Raw genomic sequence first — 17,463 nt, 5'->3', positions numbered from 1 at the left:
CCTGCAGATCCGGTTCTTTAGAGGACATTACTGGTAATTCTCCAATATGTTTGGCAGAACTAATGGCAACAAGAAAGTTTTGAAGGCGATCTGCTTGATGGAGGCTTTCTCAGCTGGTTCAAATGAAGGACCCATGAGAATATTTAGAACCAGAGAGAGAGAGATCCCAGGCTGGAACCTGAGGGGGGGGCGGAAGAATTAAAGTGTAACTAAACTTTCAATCAACTTTTTATTTTCTAGCAGCATGTGTAATATAAATATATTTTGTAATATACTTTATTAATAAATTTGGGCTCCTTTTTGTGTTATATGTTTTTTTTAATGGCCACTCTGAACTTTTTTATTACATTTTATTTCTTGTATTTCTCCTGTTGCTAGCAGAAATCCGTACACTGTTTGAATGTATCGGTGTACGGACTCGGCTGCCTGTGAGTCTGGGTGGGTGGTGGCCCCATCCTGACGTCAGATGTGCACACCGCCATTGTGACGTCAGGGAGGTCTCTGCCTCTATAAACTATACAGTTCTCTTTAGTGTAACCGGCAGCAGCAGAGCGCAGGGAGAATGACAGCTCTGCTGCTGTCCGGACTATAGTATGTGTGAGAGGCGCTTCAGTAGCAGAAGCGCAAGTCTAGCGGCGGCTCCCTGTCCCCTCTTCCCCCTGCCACAGTACTGTAACCGGCAGCAGCAGAGCGCAGGGAAGAGAATGACAGCTCTGCTACTGTCCAGTCTATGGTATGTGTGAGAGGCGCTTCCCTCGCTAGACCTGCACTTCTGCTACGGAAGAATGTCAGATGCAAAAGACAACTGTGCTGCAAAAGGACCTTTTGGTTTTCCTGATTGGCTGGCTGTTTAGGTGCATGATGGGAAGTAAGGGCAGATTGAATATTGCATACAATACTGGCAAACATCACACACGGTAAGACACGCCCCTAGACACGCCCCTAGCAACTGGCCAGAATCAGGAAGTGTGAGAAAATAGATTTGGACGGTTTCACAAGAAAAAAAGCTGCAAAAAAGGTACTTTGAAGTGAAAAAAATTGCTAGGAGTAAAGAAGTCACATAGAGGGACATAATAGCAGTTTAAGTTGTTGGTTTTTTTTGCAAAAGTCTAGCTACGCTTTAAAGAGGTTTTCCGATCTTGGGCATTTATGGCATATCCATAGGATATGCCATAAATGTTCGATAGATGAGAGTCGCACCTCTGTGATCTGCACCTATCTCTAGAATGCTCCCCCTGAACCCCAGTCTACCTTGCTCTGCGTGCCAGCCACATCCTGATTAGTTGGTCGAGAGCAATGGGCAAAGCACCTGTGAAACCCACACTCCCAATCTCATCTCCTTAATTGAAACACCTGCCAATTAGCTCTTGGAGTAGTCATCAACAAAGGTTCACTTACTTTTAATCCCTGCACTGTTGATAGTTTACTTAACCCGTTAGTGACCGCCAATACGCCACTAACGGGCTTTATTCTGATGCATATGCCTTTTTACGTCGCTGCATCAGGATAAGTAAACAGAGCAGGGAGCTGTCAAATCTCCCTGCTCTCAGCTGCTAGAGGTAGCTGAGGGCTGGGGCGTCCCTGCTCTTCCGTGTGAGATCAATATTAGTATCGATCTCACCCGTTTAACCCCTCAGATGCGGTGCGCAATAGCGAGCCCCGCATCGGAGTGGTTTTTGGAGAGCGATAGGGAGCTCTCTCTCATCCCACCGACACCCGGCGATAAGATCACCGAGTATCTGTGTCTCTAATGGCAGCCGGGGGCCTAATAAAGGCCCCCAGGTCTGCCTGGAGCGAATGCCTGCTAGATCATGCCGGAGGCATGACCTAGCAGATGCCTGTCCGTGTTAAACGGACAGGCAGTAAAACACTGCAATACAGAAGTATTGCAGGGTATTATAATAGCGATCTCAGAATCGCATATTAAAGTCCCCTAGTGGGACTAGTAAAAAAGTAAAAAAAAAAAGTTTAATAAAGTTAATTCAAAAAAATGTGAAGAAAAATAAAAAACTCACCTTTTCCCCTTACAAACTGCTTTACTTTTAACCCTTTCAAGACCGAGCTCATTTTGGCCTTCAAGACCAGCCCCATATTTTCAAATCTGACATGTTACTTTATGTGCTAATAACTCCGGAATGCTTTTGCCTATCCAATCGATTCTGAGATTGTTTTCTTGTGACATGTTGTACTTTGTTAGTGGAAAAATTTGATCAATAAATTCATTGCTTATTTGTGAAAAACACCAAAATTGAGAGAAAATTTGCAAAAATTATGATTTTTCTAATTTGAAATGTATCTGCTTGTAAAACAGATAGTAACTATTTTGTGTGGTATTACTATTTCACATATTCCATATGTCTACTTTATATTTGCAAAGTTTTTTGAACATTATTTTATTTTTCTAGGACATTACGAGGCTTAGTACTTTACCAGCAATTTGTCACATTTTCAAAAAAATTTCAAAAGGCGATTTTTACAGGGACCAGTTCAGTTCTAAAGCGACTTTGAGGGCCTTATGTACTGGATAGACCCCATAAATCACCCCATATTAAAAACTTCACCCCTTAAAGTATTCAAAACAGCATTCAGAAAGTTTCTTAACCCTTTAGGCGTTTCACAGGAATTAAAGCAATGTATGTTTTTTTGCTGCAATTCATTTGTAATACATTTTTTTCTGTAACACAGAAGGTTTTACCAGAGAAACGCAACTCAATATTTTTGCCCAGATTCTGCAGTTTTTAGAAATATCCCACATGTGGCCCTAGTGCGGTAATGGACTGAAGCACCGGCCTCAGAATCAAAGGAGCACCTAGTGGATTTTGTGGCCTCCTTTTTTTAGAATATATTTTAGGCACCATGTCGGGTTTGAAGAGGTCTTGTAGTGCCAAAACAGTGGAAATCCCCCAAAAGTGACACGGTTTTGGAAACTGCACCCCTCAAGGAATTTATCTAGGGGTATAGTTAGCTTCTTGACCCCACAGGTCTTCTTCTATATTTATTGGAGTTTGCCTGTGAAAGTGAAAATCTCCTTTTTTCTGAAAAAATATTTGCAAGGAATAAAGAATAAAAAGCACCCCAAAACTTGTAAAGCTACTTCTCCCGATTACAGCAATACCCCACATGTGGTACTAAACTGCTGTTTGGACCCACGGCAGAGCTCAGAAGGGAAGGAGCACCATTTGGATTTTGAAGCGCAGATTGTTCTGGATTGGTTTTCAGTGTCATGTCGCGTTTGCAACGCCCTGGAGGGAGCAAAATGGTGGAAACCCCCCAAAAGTGACCCCATTTTGTAGACTACACCCCTTAAGGAATTTTTCTAGGGGTATAGTTAGCATTTTGACCCCACAGTTTTTTTGCCGTGAAAATGAAAATGTTTAATTCACCACAAAATTTGTAAAGCAATTTGTCCTGATTACAGCAATACCCCATATGTGGTAATAAACTGCTGTTTGGACCCACGGCAAGACTCAGAAGGGAAGGAACAATATTTGGCTTTTGGAGCTCAAATTTAGCTGGAATGGTTTTCGGGTGTCATGTCGCATATGCAAAGCCCCTGAGGTACCAAAACAGTGGAAACCTCCTAAAAGTCCCTTTAGGGGACTGGAACGAGCGATCATTAGGTCGCTGGTACAATACACTGCAGTACTAATGTATTGCAGTATAAGGTCATTCTTACAGGCTCCTGTAACAGCGCGATTGCTGTTCCTTTCCATTAGTCCCGGGTGTCCGCTGTAATACACAGCGGACACCTGCAGAATATGGCGCGGGCGCAGCGCATGAGCCTGCTCCATATATAACCCCCCGCACCACGACATGCTATTAAGTCGTGGTGCGCGAAGGCGTTAATGCGCAGCGGATGGTGCAAAGTGAAAATTACAATTTTCCACTGATATGCCATTTTAATGCACAATATGTTGTGCCCAGTTTGTGCCACTGAAGACAAATACCTCATACAATGTTGAGCGGGTTCTCCCGGATATAAAATATCATATATGTGGACGTAAGCTGGTGTTTGGGCACGCTGTGGGGCTCAGAAGGGAGGGAGCGCCATTTGGCTTTTGGAGTGCAGAGTTTGCTTGGTAACTGTTCTGTTTGGGGTTTTGCTGGTATTTCAGTTTATGATGTGGGGGTATATGTAACCTGTGCGGAGAACATCAGGACATAATAAGAGGGTATAATAATGGGGTACATAAATAATAATCCGCAGATATGTGGCCAATGTCGCACTGATAAATGGCGCCCGATCTTATCCGCTTTTGGACACTGCACAATTTCTGTCGCTATATTCTTAGAGCCAGAACTTTTTTTATTTTTTCTTCACCGAAGCCGTGCGAGGACTTATTTGTTGCGGGACAATCTGTAGTTTTCATTGGTACCATATTAGGGTACATGTGATTTTTTTTTTTATCACTTTTTATTAAAAAAAATTTTGGCCAAGCAAAGTAACAAAAAAGCAAAATTCTGACTGTTTTTTGTGGTTTTTTTTACACTTTTCACCGTGCGCTATATATGACATTTTACTTTATTCTGCGGGTCGATACGATTACGGCGATACCAGATGTATATAGTTTTTTTATGTTTTGTGGCATTTGCGCAATAAAATCACTTTTCGATAAAATTATTTATTTTCTGTCACCATATTCTGAGAGCCATAACTTTTTTATTTTTCAGTCAAAAAAGCTGTGTAAGGGCTTGTTTTTTGTGGGACGGGTTGTCGTTTTTATTGGTACTATTTTGGGGTACATGCGACTCTTATCACTTTTTATTCTATATTTTGGAATGGTTGATGACCAAAAAAATAGTGATTCTGACATTGTTTTTTAATTATTTTTTTTGCGCTGTTCACCGTGCGGGAAAAATAATATTATAGTTTGGGTCGTTACGAACGCGGTGATACCAAATATGTGTACTGTTTTTAACGGTTTCATTTTTTTCCTATAATAAAAGACTTCTTATAGGAAAAAAAGCATTTTTTGTTTTTGTAACATTTTTTTTAACTTTTTACTTGCTTTACTTGAAGACCTGCAGCACTGATCGCTGCTATAATACATTACACTACCTAGGTGGTGTAACGTATTATAAACTGTCAGGGTGACGCTGAGAGTCACACTGACAGGAGGCTTATGAGGACCGGCCTCCGGCAGAGCCCAGCAAGCGCCGACGTGAATTTACTGTGGGCGGTCAGGAAGCGGTTAAAAAACAAAAATAAAGTAAAAAAGTTACACATATTTGGTATCGCCGCGTTCGTAACGACCCCGACTATAAATCTATTACATTATTTAACCCGCACGGTGAATGCCGTAAAAAATGTAATAAAAAATTATGGAAAAATTGTTGTTTTCTGTGAATCCTGACTTAAAAAAAATGTGATAAAAAGTGATCAAAAAGTTGCATCTACTCCAAAATGGTACCAATAAAAACTACAAGTCGTCCCGCCAAAAAATAGCCCTCATACAACCGCATCGGCGAAAAAATAAAAACGTTACGGCTCTTCAAATATAGACACAAAAACAAATAATTTTTAAAAAAAAAGCGTTTTTACTGTGTAAAAGTAGTAAAACATACAAAAACTATACAAATTTGATATTGTTGCAATCGTAACAACCCGCTGAATAAAGTTATTGTGTTATTTATAACACACGGTAAACGGCGTAGATTTAAGACGCGAAAGAGTGGCGAAATTTCAGGGTTTTTTCTATTTCCCCCCCCCCCCCAAAAAAAAAGTTCATAAAAGTTAATCAATAAATAATATGTACCTCAAAATGGTGCTATTAAAAAATACAACTTGTCCCGCAAAAAACAAGACCTTATACAGCTATGTCGACGCAAAAATAAAAAGGTTATAGCTCTTGGAATGCGACGATGGAAAAACGTAAAAAATGGCTTGGTCATTAAGGTTTAAAATAGGCTGGTCATTAAGGGGTTAATGTGCTTAATAAAAAAGACATGAGCAGTACAACTGTTTGTGTGTTCTTTTAGAGAGATTGTATATAGTGTGTGTATAATTGTAACTTCGATAACAATTAGACCACGTTTTAAAAATAATCAATGCAGAAATTCAGGTAATGCCAAAGGGGTCACTAACTTTTTCGTGCAACTATTAGGGTATGTTCACACGCAAACGTAAAATACATCTGAAATTACGGAGCTTCTTTCAGGCGAAAACAGCTCCTGAATTTCAGACGTTTTTACAAGTGCACGCGTTTTTCGCGGTGTCCATTACGGTTGTAATTGGAGCTGTTTTTCAATTGAGTCAATGAAAAACGGCTCCAATTACGTCTCAAGAAGTGACATGCACTTCTTTGAGGCGGCCGTCTTTTTACGCGCCGTGTTTTGACAGCGGCGCGTAAAAAAAAAAGCCTGTCTGCACAGAACACCGTAAGACCCATTGAATTCAATGGGCAGATGTTTGCTGACGGTTTGGAGCCGTTTTTTCGGCCATAATTCCAGGCGAAAAACGCCTGAATTACGTCCGTAAATAGGGCGTGTGAACATACCCTAACTATAGCAGTCAGAGTCAGGCAGCTGCTGCCAAGGCAAATAAGAGCATAACATGCATCAAAAGAGGCATAAATACAAATGGCGAGAAAATAGTTTCATTTACAAATCGTTGGTCAGACAGCATATGGAATATTGTGTATAATTTTGGCCACCAGATAACAATAAAACATTGAACCTGCTCAAGCTCTACTCAGGCGGGCAACTTATAGCGAAGGTGTCGCTAGAATTTTATTTTATTTTTTTCAGTTAAACAGTTAGTATATAAATGATTATACATTGTTTTAGATTTTTCACAAATCAGGAAATATTATAAATTAGATTCTAATTTATAACATATCCATGTGCTGGTCACTAGAGGGAGCAATTCCCAAAATTGCAGCATTGGCATGTGGTAAAGCAACCTCATTTGTGAAGGATTTGCCTGACACAGCTGCTGTGTCGACGCCCGTGGTTAATCAGTCTGCATCTGTTCCTAGGTCTGCTAGAGTGACTCGATCTGCTACCACTCAGGCTGGTAGGCTGAGGAGTGGGAGAGCCTATCGCAGCCTGGCCAGACGGTTCTAGCTCCCGCCCTTGGTCTACTTATACCTTCATTTCCTGCTCTCCTTTGCCTGTGATTCTCTTGTTTCCTGGAGCCATTCATCGTGGAGGTTGACGCCTCAAAGGTGGGAGTGGGTGCTGTCTTGTCCCAGGGTACTAGGTCTCTCACCCATCTCCGTCCCTGTGCCTACTTCTCCAGGAAGTTCTCGCCCACTGAGAGTAACTGACGCTATGACGCTGGCAACCGCGAACTCTTAGCCATTAAATGGGCATTTGAAGAGTGGCGCCACTTCCTGGAGGGGGCTAGGCACCAGGTAACGGTCCTTACCGACCACAAGAATCTGGTTTTTCTAGAATCTGCCCGGAGGTTAAACCCGAGACAAGCTCGATGGGCGTTGTTTTTTACTAGATTCAACTTTGTGGTCACCTATAGGGCTGGGTCTAAAAATATTAAAGCTGATGCGCTGTCACGTAGCTTCATGGCCAGCCCTCCTCCGGAGGAGGATCCTGCTTGTGTTTTGCCCCCAGGTATAATCATATCCTCTATTGATTCTGACTTAGTCTCCGAAATTGCGGCTGATCAAGGTTCAGCTCCCGAGAACCTTCCTGAGAACAAGCTGTTTGTTCCCCTGCAATTCCGGCTAAGGGTACTCAGGGAGAATCATGACTCTGCACTATCTGGCAATCCAGGCATCCTGGGTACCAAGCACCTCATTTCTAGAACCTATTGGTGGCCTGGGTTGCCTAAAGACGTTAAGCCCTACGTCGCAGCTTGTGAAATTTGTGCTAGGTCCAAGACTCCCAGATCCCGACCAGCGGGCTTACTATGTTCTTTGCCCATTCCCCAGAGACCTTGGACCCATATCTCCATGGATTTTATCACCGATCTGCCTCCATCCCAAAGCAAGACGGTGGTGTGGGTTGTAGTAGACCGCTTCAGTAAGATGTGTCACTTTGTGACCCTCAAGAAACTACCCAATGCCAAGACGTTAGCTACCTTGTTTGTCAAACACATCCTGCGTCTCCATGAGGTTCCTGTCAATATTGTTTCTGACAGAGGGGTACAGTTTGTTTCATTGTTTTGGAGGGCTTTCTGTAAGAAGTTGGAGATTCATCTGTCCTTCTCCTCGGCCTTCCATCCTGAAACTAATGGCCAAACTGAGCGGACTAATCCGTCTCCAGAACAATATTTAAGGTGTTTTATCTCTGACTGTCAATATGATTGGGTCTCCTTCATTCCCCTCGCCGAATTTTCCCTCAATAACCGGGTCAGTAACTCGTCAGGGGTCTCCCCCTTTTTCTGTAATTTTGGGTTTAATCCACGGTTTTCCTCCATTTCACCTGGTGGTTCCAATTATCCCGAGGTAGATGTCGTTCATCGGGAACTGTGCACAGTCTGGGCCCAGGTTCAGAAGAACCTTGAGGTGTGCCAGAGCATACAAAAGACTCAGGCAGATAAAAGACGTTCTGCTAACCCCTTGTTTGTGGTCAGGGATCTGGTGTGGCTGTCTTCAAAAAATTTGCGCCTTAAAGTTCCGTCCAAAAAATGTGCTCCCCGGTTTATAGGGCCGTACAGGGTCATTGAGGTTCTTAACCCTGTCTCCTTCCGGCTGGAGTTACCCCCATCTCTTCAAATACACAACGTGTTCCATGCCTCCCTCCTGAAACGCTGCGCCCCATCCTTGGCTACCTCGAGGAAACCTCCGGTCCCTGTTCTTACCCCTGAAGGGGTAGAATTTGAGGTGGCCAAGATTGTGGACAGCAGGATGGTCCAAGGCTCCCTCCAGTACCTTGTCCATTGGAGAGGATACGAGCCTGGGGAGAGGACTTGGGTACCCGCCCGGGATGTTCACGCCGAGTTATTGCTCAGGAAGTTCCATCTTCGCTTCCCCAACAAGCCAGGTCCACCTAGGAAGGGTCCAGTGGCCCCTCATAAAAGGGGGGTACTGTGAAGGATTTGCCTGACACAGCTGCTGTGTCGACGCCCGTGGTTAATCAGCCTGCATCTGTTCCTAGGTCTGCTAGAGTGACTCGATCTGCTACCACTCAGGCTGGTAGGCTGAGGAGTGGGAGAGCCTATCGCAGCCTGGCCAGACGGTTCTAGCTCCCGCCCTTGGTCTACTTATACCTTCATTTCCTGCTCTCCTTTGCCTGTGATTCTCTTGTTTCCTGGCTCTGCTGTTCCTACTGTTACCATTGACCTCTGCTTCATATTGACCCTGGCTTGACTGACTATTCTCCTGCTCTGCATTTGTTACCACGTACACTCCTGGTTTGACTCAGCTCGTCCACTACTCTGTTGCTCACGGTGTTGCCGTGGGCAACTGCCCCACTTCCCTTTGCTTTTGTGTACCCTTGTCTTGTTTGTCTGTCGTGCACATATTGAGCGTAGGGACCGTCGCCCAGTTGTACGCCGTCGGCTAGGACGGGCTGTGCAAGTAGGCAGGGTAGATTAGGAGTGGCGGGTAGATTAGGGCTCACCTGCCTGTCTCCCTATCCTGTCATTACATCATTGCTTTATGCTGCAAATTTGGAGTAGACACACTCGCTCTAGTGTCCTCACACAATCCCCCCTCCTTTATCCTGGCTAGTGCCAGGAGAAAGGAGGGGGTTGAATGTTTAAACCTCCTACACTGTGTGCCGCCATTTTCTGAGCGAATGCACAGTGTAGGAAGATTAGATACAGTGGTAATCACACAGTATAACAACAACATACACACACATCACATACACAAACATAACTTACCTGCTCCTGCCGCCTCCGCCCTGCCGCTCCTAGTCCTTGCGTCTGCGCTGCCTTCAACATATGGCCGGAAGCCGCAACCAGAAGTGGTCATCTTACTGTCCGGCCGCGTTTTCTGGTCCACATGAAAATGGCGCCGGATGTCGCTCTACCAAAGACCTTCCTTTTGGTCTGTGTGGGAGCGGCGCATGCGCCGTTCCCACACAGACGGCGTACACTATAGTGAATGGAACGGCTCCCGTTCGCATTCTCTATGGGGATGTACGTGCCGTATTCCATCTCTGTATGTGTGGATAATCGACACATACAGAGATGAAAAAAAAAAATGGCAGCCCCCATAGAGAAGTAAAAGAAAGTAAAAAGTACAACACAAAAACACACACAAAATTTATTTTAATGACATACTAAAAGCAATATTATATATAAAAAAATTTTTTTCCCATGACACCTTCCCTTTTAAAAGTAATAAATTTGACAAGTGAACTGCAGTACCCTGAAGGATCATAATTGGGGTCGTTTCGGGTAAAAACGGCTTGTGGAGTCTTAATGACTATGTATAAATACACGGATCAGCCATAACATTACCACAGGTAAAGTGACTAACATGGATTATCTGGTTACAATGGCACCTGTCAAGGGGTGGGATATATTAGGCAGCAAGTGAACCGTCAGCCTTTGAAGTTGATGCGTTAAAAAGCAGGAAAAATGTGCAAGCACAAGGATGATTGACTTTGACAAGGCCCAAATTGTGATGGCTAGACAACTGGGTCAGACGATCTCCAAAACTTGTGGGGACGTCCCCTGTAAGTAGTGATTACCCACCAAAAATCGTTCAAGGAAGGACAACTGGTGAGCTGGCGACAGGGTCATGGATGCCCAAGGCTCATTGATGCACCTGCGTAGCAAAGACAAGGCCATCTGGTCCGATCCCATAGAAGAGCTACTGTAGCATAAATTGCTGAAAAAGTTAATGCTGGCTGAGAGCCACGGGCCAGAAAAAGATTAAGAAGGTGGAACCAAGAAACTACTGTCCAGTAAGCTTGACATCTGCGGTATGTAAAGTATTTTGAAGAAAGTGAGATGAACTCCAAAAGTATATAGGGGTAAATAATGGATAACCAGCATGAATTCATGAAAACAGGTCGTGCCTAACTAACATACTCGGGTTCTATGAGGAGGTAAGTGCAAATCTGGATTTTGGTCATGCGGCTCATGTGATATATCTGGATTTTGCAAAAGCATTTGATACTGTTCCACACATCAGCCTTGTACTGAAGCTAAAAGCCGGGACTGGGGGACCATATATGCACGTGGGTAAAGAATTGGTTAAGAGACAGAAAACAAAGAGTCGTTATAAATGGAACTTACTCAAAATGCGCTGAAGTCAGCAGCAGGGACCACAATGATCGGTGTTCGGCCCAAATCTGAATGACTTTATGGATGGAATTGATAGCAAGGTGCCAGTTTTTGCAGACGATGTAGAATGCTTAAAACTCAGCTGGACTATAAAACATTACAGAAAGACCTAGATAATCTGGCAGCATGGTCAAAAACATGGCAGATGAAATGTAATGTTAATAAATGTAAAGTAATGCACTTAGGACGCAATAATAGCATTAATTCATATATACATTAAATGGAATAAAACTGGGGATAACGGAACAAGAGAAGGACCTGGGTACCCTGGATACAAATAAGCTAAACAGCAGCACTCAATGTCAGGCAGAAGCTGCAAAAGCAAATAAGATTTTAGGGTGTATTAAAAGAGATAAAAACCTGTGATTCAAATGTAATATCACCCCCTCTATAATGTAATATCACCCCCTCTATAATGTAATATCACCCCCTGTATAATGTAATATCACCTCCTCTATAATGTAATATCACCTCCTCTATAATGTAATATCACCCCCTCTATAATGTAATATCACCCCCTCTATAATGTAATATCACCCCCTGTATAATGTAATATCACCTCCTGTATAATGTAATATCACCTCCTCTATAATGTAATATCACCTCCTCTATAACGTAATATCACCCCCTCTATAATGTAATATCACCTCCTCTATAATGTAATATCACCCCCTCTATAACGTAATATCACCTCCTCTATAACGTAATATCACCTCCTCTATAACGTAATATCACCCCCTCTATAATGTAATATCGCCCCCTCTATAATGTAATATCGCCCCCTCTATAATGTAATATCGCCCCCTCTATAATGTAATATCGCCCCCTCTATAATGTAATATCGCCTCCTCTATAATGTAATATCACCTCCTCTATAATGTAATATCACCTCCTCTATAATGTAATATCACCTCCTCCATAATGTAATATCACCTCCTCTATAATGTAATATCACCTCCTCTATAATGTAATATCACCCCCTCTATAATGTAATATCACTCCCTCTATAATGTAATATCACCTCCTCTATAATGTAATATCGCCCCCTCTATAATGTAATATCGCCTCCTCTATAATGTAATATCGCCTCCTCTATAATGTAATATCGCCTCCTCTATAATGTAATATCGCCTCCTCTATAATGTAATATCGCCTCCTCTATAATGTAATATCACCCCCTCTATAATGTAATATCACCTCCTCTATAATGTAATATCACCTCCTCTATAATGTAATATCACCTCCTCTATAATGTAATATCACCTCCTCTATAATGTAATATCTCCCCCTCTATAATGTAATATCGCCCCCTCTATAATGTAATATCGCCTCCTCTATAATGTAATATCGCCTCCTCTATAATGTAATATCGCCTCCTCTATAATGTAATATCGCCCCCTCTATAATGTAATATCGCCCCCTCTATAATGTAATATCGCCTCCTCTATAATGTAATATCGCCCCCTCTATAATGTAATATCGCCCCCTCTATAATGTAATATCGCCTCCTCTATAATGTCATATCACCTCCTCTATAATGTCATATCACCTCCTCTATAATGTCATATCACCTCCTCTATAATGTCATATCACCTCCTCTATAATGTAATATCACCCCCTCTATAATGTAATATCACCTCCTCTATAAATGTAATATCACCTCCTCTATAAATCCCTTTGTAAAGCCACATCTTGAATATGGGATTCAGTTTTAGGCTCCACAAAGTTGGAGTGTCCATTCTCATCCATGTGCACTGCTGAAAGCCCCTAACAAGGCCCGAGAGCATAAGAACTGGACCATTGAAAAAGATGGCCTGGTCTGGTAAATCCATTTTTCTTATACATTATGTGAACGGCCCGGTGAATGTACACCACAGATGCCACTAGGATGCATTATGCCGGCTTGCCATCTTCCTAATGACTGTCCAGAGTATCGTACTATGTTCTGCTGGGTGACTCTAGGTCTTGGCGTAGACGTTGCTTTGACACCTTTACAGACCAAGTACACTAATGGCAGTGGCCTCTTTCAGTAGGATAACGTGCCCGGCCATACTGCTAATATTGTTCAGGAATAGTTTTAGAAACACGGCAAGAGTCCAAGGTGCTCCCAGATCTCAATGCGATCGAACATCGACCTTTGATATAGACCGATCATCTAATGTTATGTCTAATCGGTATATATCAAAGGGCAGTATTCTTTAATGTCACCATTTTGACACATATATATAATGTGTGTGTATATACCGGAATTTATTTTTTTGACATGGTAAAAAAAAAATAATAATCCCGCCGTTGTTTTTTACATCGTTCACCATGCAATTACATAACTTTATTCTGCGAGTCCATACAATTACGCTAATACAAAATATGTAATTTTTTTTGTTTAACTACTTTTGTAAAAAAATCATTTGTGTTTGTGCCGCATATACGCAGCAATAACTTTGCTTTTCCGTCAATAGAACTTTGAGGGCCTGCGAGAGGAGTTGACGTTCTCATTGGTATCATTTTGGGGCACATACAACGTTTTGATCGCTTGTCATTCAGTTTTCTGAGACGGAACAAAAAAATATTAGCAATTCTGATTTTCATCACAGATACTTAGACAGGTGTGGAAGAATATAGTGCAGCCTCCCTGTCTGTATACTTATGGTTTCTCAGCTTATTTAGGAGAATGCAGAAATGGTATGGTCTTTAGCTGGTCATGTTATGATGTGGGATTGATAGCAAAGCAGAGAGGAAGAGAAAGCTGGGGAAATCCAAGAATCAAGATGGAGGCTTTTTTAAAGCACAGACAAGGCAGCAGTTCAAAAAATAAGCACTGTATCCATAACGAAGTGTAGAGTGATATACACAGTCAGGTGGGGGGGGGGGGTGCAGACATGGAAAGTTGTGTTTCCACTGGAGGTTTTCTTTAAAGAGGCTCTGTCACCAGATTTTGCAACCCCTATCTGCTATTGCAGCAGATAGGCGCTGCAATGTAGATTACAGTAACGTTTTTATTTTTAAAAAACGAGCATTTTTGGCCAAGTTATGACCATTTTTGTAGTTATGCAAATGAGGCTTGCAAAAGTCCAAGTGGGTGTGTTTAAAAGTAAAAGTCCAAGTGGGCGTGTATTATGTGTGTACATCGGGGCGTTTTTAATACTTTCACTAGCTGGGCGCTCTGAAGAGAAGTAACATCCTCTACTCTTCAGAACGCCCAGCTTCTGACAGTGCAGATCTGTGACGTCACTCACAGGTCCTGCATCGTGACGGCCACATCGGCTACAGTTGATTCTGCAACAGCATCAGCGTTTGCAGGTAAGATCGACTTACCTGCAAACGCTGATGCTGCTGTTTTTTAAAAATAAAAACGTTACTGTAATCTACATTGCAGCGCCTATCTGCTGCAATAGCAGATAGGGGTTGCAAAATCTGGTGACAGAGCCTCTTTAAGTAAATGTACATCAGGGGGGATAATGTACCTACTGTCATTCCAGCATATGGTTTAATAAATAATGAGGGAGTGACTCATTTCACAAAAAATTCCACGAAAGTCTAACATTAGAAGGTTGTATGCCATCTTTTTTTCTCTAAGCATTCTACAGATGATCACAACTGTAAGGTTATGTTCACACGCAGAGTTTTTAGGCGTATTTTGGGGTGTAGACGGCTCGAAGTACTCGAAAAATGCTAAGTGCAAACAAAATTTGCCCATTAAATTCAATGGGAAAAACTTTGTTTAGTTCAGACGGGGCGTTTTGTTTTTTTACACCGGCTTTAAAAAATGGTGCGTAAAGCGATGCCCCGTAAAAAGGAGCATGACAATTTTTGAGCCGTTTTTCATTTTGTCAACGGAAAAACAGCTAAAAAAAATGCCTCAAAAAAACGTTTTCTGCTACAAAAACGGCTAAAAATCAGAGGCTGTTTTCCCTTGAAAACAGCTCTGTCATTTTCAGCTGTTTTTGATTTTGCGTATGAACATACCCTGAAGCGGGTAATTTAACCCCTTAGTGTCTAAGCCTGTTTTGGCCTTCAGGACCAGCCCCATTTTTGCAAATCTGACATGTGTCACTTTATGTGGTAATAACTCCAGAATGCTTTTACCTATCCAAGCGATTCTGGGATTGTTTTCTCGTGACATGTTGTACTTTATGATACTGAAAAAATTTTGTCATTAAATTCAATATTTATTTGTAAGAAACGCCAAGATTTAGAGAAAATTAGCAAAAATTAGCATTTTTCTAAATTTTAATGTATTTACTTGTAAAACAGATAGTAATACCACACAAAATACATACTAGTTTATATTTCCCATATGTCTACTTTATGTTTGCGTCATTTTTTGAACATTCTTTTATTTTTCTAGGACGTTACAAGGCTTAGAACTTTAGCAGCAATTTCTCATATTTTCAAGAAAATTTCAAAAGGCTATTTTTTCAGGGACCAGTTCAGTTCTGAAATGGCTTTGAGGGCCCTATATATTAGAAAGTCACCATAAATCACCCCATTTTGAAAACTGCACCCCTCAAGGTATTCAAAACAGCATTCACAAAGTATTTTAGCCCTTTAGGCGTTTCACAGGAATTAAAGCAAAGTAGAGGTGAAATTTACAAATTTCATTTTTTTTCTTCAAAAATTCATTTGTAATAAATTTTTTCTGTACCACAGAAGGTTTTACCCAAGAAATGCAACTCAATATTTATTGCCCAGATTCTGCAGTTTTTAGAAATACCCCACATGTGGCCCTAGCGCGGTCATGGACTGAAACACAGGCCTCAAAAGCAAAGGAGCACCTAGTGGATTTTGGGCCTCTATTTTATTAGAATATATTTTAGGTACCATGTCAGGTGTGAGGAGGCCTTGTGCTGCCAAAACAGTGGAAACACCCCAAAAGTGACCCCATTTTGGAAACTATACCCCTCAAGGAATTTATCTATGGGTATAGTTAGCGTTTTGAACCCACAGTTTTTTTGCTAAATTTATTTGAATTAGTATGTGAAGATGAAAATCTACTTTTTTTCTGAAAAAAGGTAGCCATTTTTAATTTTTACAAGGAATAAAGGAGAAAAAGCGCCCCAACATTTGTAAAACAATTTCTCCTGATTACGTAAATACCCCATATGTGGTAATAAACTACTGTTTGGACCCACACCGGGGCTTAGAAGGGAAGGAGCGCTATTTGGCTTTTGGAGCTCAAATTTAGCTGGAATGTTTTTGGGTGTCATGTCGAATTTGCAAAGCCCCTGAGAGACCGAAACAGTGGAAGCCCCCCAAAAGTAACCCCATTTGGGAAACTACACCACTTAAGGAATCTATCTAGGGGTATAGTGAGCATTTAGGCCCCACACGTCTTTTGCAGAATTTATTAGAATTAGGCCGTGAAAATTAATATCAACATTATTTCCACTAAAATGTTGAATTTTTTCAATTTCACAAAGGATAAACGAGAAAATGCACCCCAACGTTTGTAAAGCAATTTCTCCCGAGTACGGCAATACCCCACGTGTGGTCATAAATGTTTTTTCATTAGAAAGTAATTAACCCTTTACGAACTGATTCATGTTTTGCTTTTTAGTTTTTCCTCCCCGCTTTCCAAGAGCCACTACTTTTTTATTTTTCTGTCAATAGAGCGGTGTGGGGGCTTATTTTTTGCGGGACGAGCTGTCGTTTTTATTGGTACCATTTTTTGGTACGATGCCATATCGGTGGACATAAACGGCTGTTTGGGCACGCTGTAGGGCTCAGAAGGGAGGGACGCCATTTGGCTTTTGGAGCGCATATTTTGCTTGGTAGTAGCTCTGGCGTTTTGCTGGTATTTCAGTTTATAATGTTGGGGCACATGTAGGCTGGGCAGAGTACATCAGGGTATAATAAGAGGGTATAATAATGGTTGTAAATAAATAATAACCCACAGATATGTGGCCAGTGTCGCACTGATAAATGGTGCCCGATCTTATCCACTTTTGGAACACTCTGCACATTTTGCATCGCCATAATCTGGGAGCCGGAACTTTTTTTATTTTTTCACCACCGGAGCCGTGTGAGGGCTTATTTGTTGCGGGACAATCTGTAATTTTCATTGGTACCATTTTGGGGTACATGCGATTTTGTTGATCACTTTTTATTCAATTTTTCGGCAAGCCAGGTGACCAAAAACCATCAATTCTGACAATGATTTTTATTTATTTTTGACGGCGTTTACCCTGGGCTATAAATGACTATTATACTTTATTCTGCGGGTCGGTACGATTACGGCGATACCATATGTATATAGGGTTTTT

The sequence above is a fragment of the Rhinoderma darwinii genome, chromosome 11, assembly GCF_050947455.1.
Source record: "Rhinoderma darwinii isolate aRhiDar2 chromosome 11, aRhiDar2.hap1, whole genome shotgun sequence".
Lineage (NCBI taxonomy): Eukaryota > Metazoa > Chordata > Amphibia > Anura > Rhinodermatidae > Rhinoderma > Rhinoderma darwinii.
Note: the sequence above shows the minus strand (reverse complement) of the source record.